A 10926-nucleotide genomic window follows, 5' to 3' on the forward strand; every position below is an offset into this window, starting at 1 on the left:
CAGTGCAAGAGGGTTCCCTTTTCTCCATACCCTCTCCAGCATTTATTGTTTGTAGTTTTTTTAATGATGGCCATGCTGATTGGTGTGAAGTGATACCTCATTGTAGTTTTGATTTGCATTTCTCTAATGATTAGTGATGTTGAGCATCCTTTCACGTGTTTGTTGGCAATCTGTATATCTTCTTTGGAGAAATGTCTATTTAGGTCTTCTGCCCATTTTTTGGATTGGGTTGTTTGTTTCTTTGATATTGAGCTGCATGAGCTGCTTGTATATTTTAGAGATTAATCCTCTGTCAGTTGCTTCATCTGCAAATATTTTCTCCCATTCTGAGGGTTGTCTTTTGGTCTTGATTATGGTTTCCTTTGCTGTGCAAAAGCTTTTAAGTTTCATTAGGTCTGATTTGTTTATTTTTGTTTTTGTTTCCATTTCTCTAGGAGGTGGTTCAAAAAGGAACTTGCTGTGATTTATGTCATAGAGTGTTCAACCTATGTTTTCCCCTAAGAGTTTTATAGTGTCTGGGCTTACATTTAGGTGTTTAATCCATTTTGAGTATATTTTTGTGTATGGTGTTAGGAAGTGTTCTAATTTCATTCTTTTATATGTAACTGTCCATTTTTCTCAATACCACTTATTGAAAAGGCTGTATTTTTTCCATTGTATACTCTTGCCTCCTTTAAAGATAAGGTGACCACATGTATATGGTTTTATCTCTGGGCTTTGTATCCTGTTCCGTTGATCTATATTTCTGGTTTTGTGCCAGTAGCATACTGTCTTGATTACTGCAGCTTTGTAGTATAGTCTGAAGTCAGGGAGCCTGATTCCTCCAGCTCCGTTTGTCTTTCTCAAGTTTGCTTTGGATATTCAGGGTCTTCTGTGTTTGCATACAAATTGTGAAATTTTTTGTTCTAGTCCTGTGAAAAATGTCATTGGTAGTTTTAGGGATTGTGTTGAATCTTTAGATTGCTTTGGGTAGTAGAGTCATTTTCACAATGTTGATTCTTCCAGTCCAAGGATATGATACATCTTTCAGCTGTTTGTAACATCTTTTGTTTCTTTCATCAATGTCTTACAGGTTTCTGCATACAGGTCTTTTGTCTCCTTAGGTAAGTTTATTCCTAGGTATTTTATTCTTTATATTGCAGTGGTAAATGGGAGAGTTTCCTTAATTTCTCTTTCAGATTTTTCATCATTAGTGTATAGGAATGTGAGAGATTTCTGTGTATTAATTTTGTATCCTGCTACTTTACCAAATTCATTGATTAGCTCTAGTAGTTTTCTGGTAGCATCTTTAGGATTCTCTATATATAGTATCATGTCATCTGCAAACAGTGACAGCTTTACATTTTCTTTTCCAATTTGGATTCCTTTTATTTCTTTTTCTTCTCTGATTGCTGTGGCTAAAACTTCCAAAACTATGTTGAATAATAGTGGTGAAAGTGGGCAACCTTGTCTTGTTCCTGATCTTAGGGGAAATGCTTTCAGTTTTTCACTTTTGAGAACGATGTTGGCTGTGGGTTTGTCAAAATGGCCTTTGCTTTTTCTGCATCTATTGAGATGATCATATGGTTTTTATCCTTCAGTTTGTTAATATGGTGTATCACATTGATTGATTTGTGTATATTGAAGAATCCTTGCATTCCTGGGATAAACCCCACTTGGTCATGGTTTATGATCCTTTTAATGTGCTGTTGGATTCTGTTTGCTAGTATTTTGTTGAGGATTTTTGCATCTGTGTTCATCAGTGATATTGGTCTGTAGTTTTCTTTTTTTGTGACATCTTTGTCTGGTTTTGGTATCACAGTGATGGTGGCCTTGTAGAATGAGTTTAGGAGTGTTCCTCCCTCTGCTATATTTTAGAAGAGTTTGAGAAGGATAGGTGGTAGCTCTTCTCTAAATGTTTGATAGAATTCACTTGTGAAGCCATCTGGTCCTAGGCTTTTGTTTGTTGGAAGATTTTAAATCACAGTTTCAATTTCAATTGGTCAGTTTATATTTTATATTTTCCATTTCTTCCTGGTTCAGCCTCAGGTGGTTGTGCTTTTCTAAGAATTTGTCCATTTCTTCCAGGTTGTCCATTTTATTGGCATATAGTTGATTGTAGTAGTCTCTCATGATGCTTTGTATTTCTGCAGTGTCAGTTGTTACTTCTCTTTTCTCATTTCTAATTCTGTTGATTTGAGTCTTCTCCCTTTTTTTCTTGATGAGTCTGGCTAATGGCTTATCAATGTTGTCTGTCTTCTCAAAGAACCAGCTTTTAGTTTTATTGATCTTTTCTATCATTTCCTTCATTTCTTTTTCATTTATTTCTGATCTGATCTTTATGATTTCTTTCCTTCTGCTAACTTTGGGAGTTTTTTGTTCTTCTTTCTCTAATTGCTTTAGGTGTAAATTTAGGTTGTTTATTTGAGATGTTTCTTGTTTCTTGAGGTAGGATTTTATTGCTCTAAACTTCCCTCTTAGAAGTGCTTTTGCTGCATCCCATAGGTTTGGGGTCATCGTGTTTTCATTGTCATTTGTTTCAAGGTATTTTTTGATTTCCTCTTTGATTGCTTCAGTGATCTCTTGGTTATATAGTAGCATATTGTTTAGCCTCCATGTGTTTCTATTTTTACAGTTTTTTGCCTGTAATTGATATCTGGTCTCATAGCATTGTGGTCAGAAGAGACACTTGATACGATTTCAATTTTCTTATATTTACCAAGGCTTGATTTGAGATCCAAGATATGATCTATCCTGGAGAATGTTCCATGAGCACTTGAGAAGAAAGTGTATTCTGTTATTTTGGATGGAATATCCTATAAATATCAATCGAGTCCATCTTTTGTGTCATTTAAAGCTTGTTTCCTTATTTATTTTCATTTTGGATGATCTGTCATTTGGTGAATGTGGGGTGTTACATTCCCCTACTGTTATTGTGTTACTGTTGATTTCCTCTTTAAGGCTGTTAGCATTTGCCTTATGTATTGAGGTGCTCCTATGTTGGGTGCATAAATATTTACAATTGTTATATCTTCTTGGACTGGTCCCTTGATCATTATGTAGTGTCCTTCTTTGTCTCTTGTAATAGTCTTTATTTTAAAGTCTATTTTGTCTGATATGAGAATTGCTACTCCAACTTTCTTTTGATTTCCATTTGCATGGAATATCTTTTTCCATCCCCTCACTTTTAGTCTGTATGTGTCCCTAGGTCTGGAGTAGGTCTCTTGTAAACAGCATATACATGGGTCTTGTTTTTGTATCCATTCAGGCAGTCTATATCTTTTGGTTGCAGCATTTAATCCTTTTACATTTAAGGTAATTTTTGATATGTATGTTCCTATTACCATTTTCTTAATTGGTTTGGGTTTGTTTTTGTAGATGTTTTCTTTCTCTTGTGTTTCCTGCCTAGAGTAGTTCCTTTAGCATTTGTTGTAAAGGTGGTTTGGTGGTGCTGAATTCTTTTAGCTTTTGCTTATCTGTAACAGTTTTAAATTCTCTGTCAAATCTGAATGAGATCCTTGCTGGATAGAGTAGTATTGGTTGTAGATTTTTCCCTTTCATCACTTTAAATATGTCCTGCCACTCCTTCTGGCTTGCAGAGTTTCTGCTGACAGATCAGCTGTTAACCTTATGGGTATTCCCTTGTATGTTATTTGTTGCTTTTCTCTTGCTGCTTTTAATATTTTTTCTTTGTATTTAATTTTTGATAGTTTGATTAATATGTGTCTTGGTGTGTTTCTCCTTGGATTTATCCTGTATGGGACTCTCTGTGCTTCCTGGACTTGATGGAGTATTTCCTTTCCCACATTAGGGAAGTTTTCAAGTATAATCTCTTTAAATATTTTCTCAGATCCTTTGTTTTTCTCTTCTTATTCTGGTACCCCTATATTTCATATGTTGGTGTGTTTAATGTTGTCCCAGAGGTCTCTGAGACTGTCCTCACTTCTTTTCATTCTTTTTTCTTTATTCTGCTCTGTGGTAATTATTTCCACTATTTTATTCCAGATCACTTAACTGTTTGTCTGCCTCAGTTATTCTGCTATTGATTTCTTCTAGAGAATTTTTAATTTCATATATTGTCTTGTTCATCGTTGTTTGTTTGCTCTTTAGTTCTTCTAGGTCCTTGTTAAACCTTTCTTGTATTTTCTTCATTCTATTTCCAAGATTTTGTATCATCTCATCTTTACTATCATTACTCTGAATTCTTTTTCAGGTAGACTGCCTATTTCCTTTTCATTTGTTTGGTCTCATGGGTTTTTACCTTGCTCTTTCATCTGCTGCTTATCTCTCTGTCTTCTCGTAGTGCTTAACTTACTGTGTTTGAGGTCTCCTTTTCAGAGGCTGCAGGTTTGTAGGTCCTGTTGTTTTTGATGTCTTCCCCCATTGGGTAATGTTGGTTCAGTGGATTGTGTAGGCTTCCTGTTGGAGAGGACTGGCGCCTGTGTTCTGGTGGGTGTAGCTGGATCTTGTCTTTCTGGTGAGCATGGCTGTGTCCGGTGGTGTGTTTTGTGGTATCTGTGAACTTATTTTGATTTTAGGCCGCCTCTCTGCTATTGGGTAGTGTTGTGTTCCTTCCTGTCTTGCTAGTTGTTTGTCATGGGGTGTCCAGCACTGGACCTTGCTGGTCATTGAGTGGAGCTGGGTCTTAGCATTGAGACGGAGATCTCTGGTAGCGCTCTCCTCAATTGATATTATGTGGGGCCAGGAGGTCTCTGGTGGACCAATGTCCTGAACTTGGCTCTCCACCTCAGAAGCTCAGGCTTGACACCTTGCCGGAGCACCAAGACCCTGTCAGCCACATGGCCAGCAGCACAGTGAATGGCAATAGGAAAGCCCAGTGGTGGGAACTGGTGCCATCTTGGCGGTCACTGTGGCCGTTACCTAGTACTGCTCACAACTCCATGCTCCAGTCCATGTTGTCTGACCTCGGCCCCTCCTCTGATTATCAGGGGTGCAGGCTGTCCCATACTCCTTTTAAAGACTAGCAGATAAAAAGATTTTCTAAGCTTACATTCAGTGCTTAACAGACCCCTCTGTCAGCAGATTCTTCCCGGTATCTAACTTATATCCCATAGGCTTTCATTTAAGTCTATTTGTCCCAGTTAGAACAAAGAGAAAATAACTTGTTATAATGAAGTATAATAAAAAATTAGTACAATTTCAAGAAAAAAAACAATAAGAAATATTCTCAAACTGGTACTATCACTTCTTTATCTTAATCCATATAAAATTTTTTGTTCACTCTTTAATCCTTTTTTGTAAAAGCACAATTAAATTATGAAAGTCCATCATATATTTTTTTGTTTGTTTTGTTTTTGTTTTTGTTTTTGCGGTATGTGGGCCTCTCACTGTTGTGGCCTCTCCCGTTGCGGAGCACAGGTTCCAGATGCGCAGGCTCAGTGGCCATGGCTCACGGGCCCAGCCGCTCCGTGGCATGTGGGATCTTCCCAGACCGGGGCACGAACCTGCATCCCCTGCATCAGCAGGCGGACTCTCAACCACTGCGCCACCAGGGAAGCCCTCCATCATATTTTTAATAAGACAATTTTAAAGACTGCAGTAAAGATTTTTGAGGCTGGTAGTATCATTGTAAAGAGGAGTACACAAATTTCAGCATTTTGATTTGTATAAATCAAAATGATCTTCTTGAGTAAATTATAAATTAAGCCACTTGAGAGCATGGGACAGATATTTTTTTTTCTGCTGGTATTACTTGAATTTTATGGAGACGGAGTTTAGATTCAAACCTAAAGTTTGCAATGCTTTGCAGAAATTTAGCACTTATTGTTCATTCTTTTTACTTATATGTTTATTTACTTATGCATTTATTTTATAAAGTTTCAAATAGCTTCATTTTATCTTTTGCATTTATAAACTTAACATCATTGAAACATCACAGATTTTGAAACAGGAACTAGGAATTATAAATCTTCTTATCTTCTGAGACTTGATTAAGTCATTTTCTTGTGTTTTAATTTAAAGGATTATGCCACAGCTTGCCTGGAGTAGGTTAGAATTTGGGCTGTTTTCGCATGAAATTATATTTTAGAGAAGACCAGACACAGAATTTCTCTATGAGGATTGTCATATTCATTTACATATTTGGTTATTTTCACTAGCCCTTTTTAGGATTCTTCTATTGTTCTTTTATAGAGGAAAAGTAGTAATTGAAACATTATAGCAGTTTGAGGAAATAAGCCTCTACTATGTCTTATGATCTTCACACTTAAAAAATAACATTCTGTTTTATTCTCAAGATTGTATTCTGTTAGTTTACAATTTTGAAAAGAGCTATAAATAAATAAAAGAAAAATCAAAATAACTGGGTTTCTATTTTGAAGAAACATGGGATGCAAGGAATTTTAACATGTTTTGATGAAGTTGAAAGCATGCTGACTCAGTACTGATAAGCAGCTGTCATTGAATTCCTGATAAGGAAAGGCAAATGCTTATTGACTGCTCTGAAGTTACATAAGCAATATCTTTAAAGACTTATTGATGTAACAATGGGAAACACTGACATGTGGCTGCATAGAAGTTTATGCTACTCCAGAAAAAAAAATTTTAAGCATTTTATTTAGCAGACAATCATACTAGTTATGGAACAGTCACTAAATTATTTGTGGAGTCATCATTTGTCTATAATCCTTAGACCTGACTGTTGAGACTGTCTCAGACATGCCAGATGCCTTCTTCTCCTTCATTGTCCCTCATCACAATTTGGGTCTTTCCCAACATACACAATTTCCTTTAAATCCTTTTAAGTCCATTGGGTCCATATACAATTGTGAACATAGTTTGTATACTCTCCCAAAGAGGCTATTCTGCTTTCTTGCAAATTGAGGATGTAGCTAGGTACTTTGGGGAGAAAGAAGTAGGTTTATGTAATTCCACAATTCCCAAGTCCTATCTAGTCATACTCTCAAGCCTTATGCTAACATCCAGTTTTGTCCTATTTCCACTGTTGGGAGAAATAGATTTTCTTCTACCCTTTATGTTCTTCTGGTTGGTCTAAGAATTCAGCTGATGAGAGATTAACAGGAGAAAATCAAACAAAAGTTTAATAACATGTATACATGGGAGAGACCCAGGAAAACTGAGTAACTCACCAGAATGACAGAACCCCTTGCCTAAAATACTATTTTCAGCAAAAGACAGAAGAGGATGCTGGGGGTACTTTTTTGGGACTTCAGAGGAGAGGAAGGCAACTGACATAGAGATGAAAAAGCAAATGTTTGGTAAACAAATGTTTGCTGGGCCTTGCGGAGACAATTGGACACAGAAAGGAATTTTAACAAACAGACTTTTTTATGTTCATCCTTGTCTACACACTAAATTCATACTATAGGTAGCTATGGTGACAGTTCCCTTCCTGGAAGAGGTCTTCTATCTACAATCTTTAGGCAGTTAGCAGGAAGGTCAGAGTTTCTTCCTGAGTGTTTTTGTCCTTGCTTGTTTCAGTTTGAAAGAATCCACTTGCCAAAGGACACTTTGGAGTAGCAATTATTTTTTCCCCTACACCACACATTTGGGAAGATAGTAATTGCATGAGATTTGATCTAGTTTATAATATATAAGTGGAAAATACTGTTTTCACTTCTAGGGTGGAAGCATTTAAGAAGTGACCAGTGGAACTCCAAGTTTCTACCCTCCTGGGTTAACCTAGATGTGGAACCAGATGGTTTTAAAACTTTCAAGACACATTAATAGAAGGATGTACAGATGTTCTGAGGCTAAGTGCCTGGCATCATTTTTATTCTAGTCTTCATCCAGCCTGCTAATTACCAGGATGGAACAGTTTTCTCCTGGTAGAGTAAGAGTATCCATTTGAGGTTTAAATTTTGTCGAAATATTGATTTCAGAATTTTTATTTTTCCACATTTATGGCTTTAGATTTTTATCTCTGTACTGTCAGTGATAGTATTTTAGTAGGTGTATTCACCACAAACCTTAGGGAGATTGCTCTTGAGCTCTCTGGCTCCCATGGCAGGAAATATTTGATTCCATTTCCTGACAAACTGGATGAGATTTCTCTTAGGATGAGCATTCACACTGCCAAAGAACATGCCATATGTTTAGACACATGGTTTTATTTTTATGATCTTTAAAACTTTTATTTTTTGTAGCCCGTGGCTGAGATAATAATTTATAGGTTTCAGAATACCAGAACTGGTGTCAGGTTTGAAAGTACTCTGCTTTGGTCAGGAATGAAAGTATTACTTAACTGCAAGGCATGCATTCAGAGAAAAACATATTATTATTAATAGGAAACTTTTCAGCAAATTCATTTTTTATTAGCACTTGGTGGTGATATACAATACTGTATAGGATAGATGTAAGGGAAATGTTGCCCACATTTTGATTTAGAGAGACAGCATTATAGATTGTATTATAGTTAGCCATCCTATGCATTATCGTCCCATGCCACTTTAAAAATACATGTTGTAATTGAATTAAAAAATCTATTATTTAAAAGAGCTACCATAACGGAGAACTAGGGGCTGAGGGTATGGAATCCTGATTCTAATTATATTATAGAGACTTATTTTTCCTAGCTCTACAAAACAAGATAAAGGGGTTGTAAATTTTGTAAATTCTATGTAATTTTCCAGTGTATGCCATTAACAGTCCTCATTTTGATCTTAAAATATTTGTCTGAATAAAGCATCCAGGGAAGATTCCCTACCTTCCTCCTCCTCCCATGGCTGCTAAAGAATCTTGCAGATTATCACTAATTATTTTGTATTTATCAACTCAACAGGCTGCTAAAGAATCTTGCAGGGCTTCCCAGGTGGCGCAGTGGTTGAGAGTCCGCCTGCCGATGCAGGGGACGCGGGTTCATGCCCCGGTCCGGGAAGATCCCACATGCCGCGGAGCAGCTGGTCCCGTGAGCCATGGCCGCTGAGCCTGCGCGTCCGGAGCCTGTGCTCCTCAACGGGAGAGGCCACAACAGTGAGAGGCCCGCGTACCACAAAAAAAAAAAAAAAAAAATTATCTTGCAGATTATCACTAATTATTTTGTATTTATCAACTCAACAGGCATGGTCTTACTGGCCATTTAAGAGTATAGTTATTTCATTCCAAAAAGGAAAACCCTTTGTTCTAAGTAAAGTATAGAGTAATTAGGTTGTTGGATATCCCAAACACATTGTACTGCTTGTTTGGCACTAGTCTCGAATATTCAGGATGAAACTGAATCTGGCCTCTGTACTTTGACACCAAATTAAATCTTGGAGACAGAGTTTTGGGCGAAATAGAAAAGAAGAGCTTTATTGCTTTGCTAGGCAAAGGGGGCCACAGCAGACTAATGTCATCAAAATGTGTGTCCTGACCTGGAGGGTTTGTGAGAAGTTTTATAGTAATGGTTCAAAGAAGATGTATCAGCTCATGGACATTCTTCTGGTTGGTTGGTGGTGAGGTAAGTGGGAGTCACCATCAGCAACCTTCTGGTCCCAACCAATCTGGGGTCAAGTGTTTATGAGCAGCATACAGTTAAATTCTCCGACCTGGGGGACTTCAGTATCTGCCAAACAGCTCAAAGATATTGTTATGTATAGCTCTTGAGGGGGAACCAGGATGCTGCCCCAAAGCTGCACTATTGTTTCTTGACTTCTCCTCCCTTGTCTCTGCATCCCCCCCACCTGCCCCCGACTTCCGTAATTAGCAACTGTTTGAACCTGTCCTTTGGAACTCAGGGTAGGTCATGGAGGCTGCTTGGTTTCAAGGATAATATTTATCCAAGAAACAGGCAGGTGTTAGGGGCATCTTTAGGGGCTTTAGGAGCATACAACTCTTGCTGCAGTGTTTATTATTCCATGAAACATCCACCAGGAAAATAAATCTGTTGTTCTCTCAGCTTCTACCTCAGCAGTCATCAGTGATAGGCAGGCGGTCATTATCATTACAGACCCATTTGCTGCTCGTGGAAAGCCACACCTCTGTGGTAATGCAGTAATTAAAATCAGTAGGAAGTCTTGGGATGCAGAGTTAAGTTTCCAAAGGTGTAAAAAAGGTATATTTTGTTCTCTTGTCTTTAAATATATATTTTTAATGATCTGACACCTCTTTTTGTCACTTAAGTGTGACACACCTAAGTGTCTGCTATAACTTTATCAGCTTGAATTTGATTTGTTTAGAAACATTCTATCTTGCTTCCTAATATTTTTCCGAGACATACACTACTGATTCTAAAACAGAACCAATTACCTTTGATAGACATTTCACTGCTTTTATCAGGTTTATAAAAGACAAAGCCGTAAGATAAATTACCTCATTTGGTTACTTTGGTGTTCTTTCATAAACAGTCTATTTAGAAGTTACTTTGCTCAAAAGCAGGCATTATATGCATACACTCCTGAGAGTTTGTTTTGTCTGAGGCAATTGTGTTTATAATTACTGAAAATTTTTTTCAAAATAAAATAATTTATGTTTTATGGAATAAAATATTGGACACTTGATCTCTCTCTCTCTCTCTCTTTTATTTTTGCTGGCCACTTGAAGTTTATTGTCCACTTGGTGCAAGACACATGGTTATCAGGTGTCAGGAAGGCTCACGTGTGGCTTAGATAGTAACAAGCAGAGTTCTCTCAACTTCCTTTTTGGTGTTTTGATATAAAATAACCCAACTGCTTCTGGTGGCCTCTCCCTGCCTAGTCTCCTCGTTGGGTGGGGCAGGGCCAGGAGGGAAGGAGCAGGGAGAGGCCCTGATGAGCCCAGGGCCTCAGAAGGAATCCTGGCAGCTGGTGGTGGCTACTCAAGACTGGGCCTGGCCTTGGTTTTGCCGGGCTGGCCACCAGGCTGTTACTTCCATGTGGCTTCCTGAGCCAGGTCATAGCCATGCTGCTGGAGGCCCAGGGAGATTCCGAGTGCTCTGGGGACTCCAACAGTGTGGCCAGGAATGGGCGAGCAGACTTTCCAAAAAAGAAGCTCCCCTACCAGTGACACACG

This window comes from Delphinapterus leucas, chromosome 4, assembly GCF_059928025.1.
Source record: "Delphinapterus leucas isolate spDelLeu-1000000601 "Yukka" chromosome 4, BTC_Dleu_Yukka2, whole genome shotgun sequence".
NCBI classification, from domain to species: domain Eukaryota; kingdom Metazoa; phylum Chordata; class Mammalia; order Artiodactyla; family Monodontidae; genus Delphinapterus; species Delphinapterus leucas.